Genomic DNA, 2936 nt, shown 5'->3' with positions numbered 1-2936 from the left:
GAGTGGTGTGTCTTGTCTGGGGGACAGGGGAGAAGAGCCAGAGGGGACAGGTCCTCAGAGGTCTCTTCTCTGAGCAGAATTCATCCACGTGACGCAGACCTTCGGCATTCTGGCCGTCCTGTGTGGCCTGGTGTCTGTGGGCCTCCTGGTCCTGTCCTGCATCTCCTCACTGTCCGCCCCGGGCCGCGGCCTTCTGGTCTCGTCCATCACAGCCTTTGTTGCAGGTAAGGAATGTGGACTGGCCGCGGGCCTTGGGGACTGTGAATTCCTGCAGAGGGGCTGAGGAGTCTCCTTGTCTCTTGTTTCAGCCCTCTTCACGGTGGTGGCCACGGTCTTATACACCCTTTATCGGTGGAGCCAACTTGGAGACCCGGAGCTGCGCGCGCTGGTGGCTGTCAAGAGGGTCATCGACTTTGCCGTGAAGGTGACCGGGCCCCCCTCTCCCACCTCCCCGTGCCCCGCGGCCGTGTGCTTCCGGGGTCACGAGCGCACCTTGTATGGGGGGGTCTTCTCGTAACCTCTGATCTCTGCCCTCTCGCCCCTCCCCCCGCCCCCTCAAACGTCAAAGTCACACCTGAGGGCAAAGATCCAGAGACTGTGAGGTTCTGACAGCCGCTCGGACCTCCGGGGTTAGGACCCGATTCCTTTCCTCCGGTTCTGAACTCACTGCCTGAATAATTGCGTGCAGGGCGAGTGACCGCCTCTGTTTCTGACCCGCTGGTGGAGTCGAGCTCCCTGTTTAACACGCGGAGAAACTGAGGCACAGAGCGGTCTCTGGGCCGGGAAGGGGAGGAGCCGAGGTTCCCGTCCAGGCCTGTCGGCGCCTCTCCCCAGCCAGGGCTTTGCACACAAGCCATGCTGCCACCCGCCGGCGGCCTTGCAAACCCCACGGACTGTATGCACCACAGAGCAGGCATCCTGCTGCCCTGGAGCTCAGGCCAGGTGCCGGGGGCTCTGTGGGAGCAGGTGGGGCGGGGACAAGTGCTAACTAACCTCCCTCTGCCACCCCAGGTAGCCTGGGTCTGGTCGCTCATTCCCGTGCCCCTCGGTCTGGCTACGACGAAGGGTGAGCCCAACATGTGAGCCGAAGGTGAGGACAGCAGGTGGGTTGGAAAGCATCATGCAAGCATCATCCGGAGCCATGGGATCACCTGGCCCTCCCTCTGCCCTCACCCCCCGCCCTTCCATAGCCCCATTGTTTGTTTATTCATTCTTTCAACAATGATTTGCTGCAGTCTGATTATTTTGAGATTAGTTCAACCACGACACAAGCCGATGGCACGCCAGCTCCCTGGTGGGCGACACTGGGCACCCAGAAAATAATCTGAAACCTCTACCTGCTCCCCAAGGGCTCCCACCCAGTGTGGATTTGGGCACTGCCCACATCCTCTCCCCGCTTGTCTGTCATCTGTTTCCATCTTTCCTCTTCCTTCCCCTTTCTCTGCTCTTCCCTATGCCTTTCTGGCTTCAGCACTTTCCTCCTCACTCCCTCTGGGCCCCTCACCTGCGCTCTAGTTCTCCTTGCTCATTTCAGTAATTCATTCTCTCCTTCTGCTGCCTTCCCCAAGCACATGCTTTCTGCTGGGCCTCGCTGGGGGCTGGGGACACTGACAGGAGTCAGATCCAGGTGATGGCCATGAAGGTGCGGGGGAGGGAGGGAGATGCAAGTCAGGTGGGGGAGGGGAGGTGACACAGGCCAGGGGACAGGCAGAGCCCAGGAAGGATGTGGGACAAAGGGTGATGGTGTGGTGGGGGGTGGAGGTGAGCTCTCTGGGGAGAGGGTGTTTAGGGACTTCCTGAGGGCCAAGGAAAGGGAATCCAGGAGGAAGGGTGCCAAGACGGAGGCATGAAAAGGCTGGAGGTGGGCTGTGGGGTGGGAGGGAGGAAATGAGAATGGAGTGGTGGGTGGGAGCCAGGACCCCTAAAGCCACAGCTGACTTTCTCTCAAGGGGGCTGGGGAGCCGGGAGGTGAGCAGGGCCGGGGCAGTGTCAGCCCCCAGCGCCAGCAAGCCCTCTCTGAGGTCTCTGGAGAGGCCGAGAGGGAGAAAGGAGCTTGGCAATGCTACCAACAGGTAGGACATGAGTGAGGACGAGGGCTGACAGGGAACAGGGCATGAGGTGAAAAGGAGGGAGGTAGCCAGAAAGATTCAGGGAGCAGGAGGACCCTGCCTTGGGGATCCAAGGGCTTTGTGGGGTGAAGAGCAAGAAGGGGGCAAGGACAGTGCCAAGGAGTGAGAGGGTGGGGTCATTCCTGGTTTGGTGGAGGATGCTGAGCTCAGGCGGGAGGTGTTGAGTGCGGGGAGATGGCCAGGAGCAGGTGAGGGCTCCAGTCCAAGGTTCGGGAGAGAGACCAGGGCTAGCGATGGAGTCTGGGATGGCCTCAGAGCATTGTGGCCACTGAAGCTGGTAGAAGGTACAGGATGCAGGGAGCAGGAAGGGCAGGAGCCTGGGTGGGGGCCTGGGGGGCACAGTCAGATCTGGGGACCAGGAGTGCTTATGGGTCAAGGGAAGAGAAGTGTTGAGGAGGATGTGGTCTACCATGTCCTGGTCCCCAGGCTCCCTACAGACCTACCATCTGGCTTTGAGCTGCCCCTTTGCTGGGAGATGCCTGTGTGGATGGGTGGGTAGGTGGTTATCTCTTTAAATGGCTGCAGGGAGAGGGGGTTCTGGAACTCCTGCTGCCTCACAGAGCCTGACCCAGCCCCCCTTCCCCCACCCCCTCTGCACCCTGCTTCCAGGAAGCCCTGGGAGCTGGCTGTGAGTCACACAAGTGGGGGTGTGGGGGTGTGGTGTGGGGAGCGCACTGGACAGGCCAAGGGGACGTCCCACTGGGTGATGGAGGTCTCTGGAAGGTAGAGGGGGTTTCCTGATCAGTGAATCCTGGGGGGAAGTTCTCACTCTCCCAGACAGGGGTGCTGGGGGAAGGGCCTGCAGCA

General features: G+C 60.9%; 1 protein-coding gene across 1 annotated transcript in view; it reads left to right on the top strand.

The window, feature by feature from the left end:
* Positions 1 to 355: 355 nt before the first annotated feature.
* Positions 356 to 2936, top strand: part of ETFB (electron-transfer-flavoprotein, beta polypeptide) — a 39937-nt gene continuing 37356 nt past the window's right edge. The window contains exon 1 of the mRNA XM_014547441.1: positions 356 to 424. The gene's annotated coding sequence lies outside the window, so the exon portion shown is untranslated. The remainder of the gene's footprint in view (positions 425 to 2936) is intronic.

This window comes from Myotis brandtii, unplaced genomic scaffold, assembly GCF_000412655.1.
Source record: "Myotis brandtii unplaced genomic scaffold, ASM41265v1 scaffold474, whole genome shotgun sequence".
In the NCBI taxonomy this organism is placed as follows: domain Eukaryota; kingdom Metazoa; phylum Chordata; class Mammalia; order Chiroptera; family Vespertilionidae; genus Myotis; species Myotis brandtii.
The sequence above is the reverse complement of the archived record's forward strand: the minus strand, read 5'-3'. Positions and strand labels throughout refer to the sequence as shown.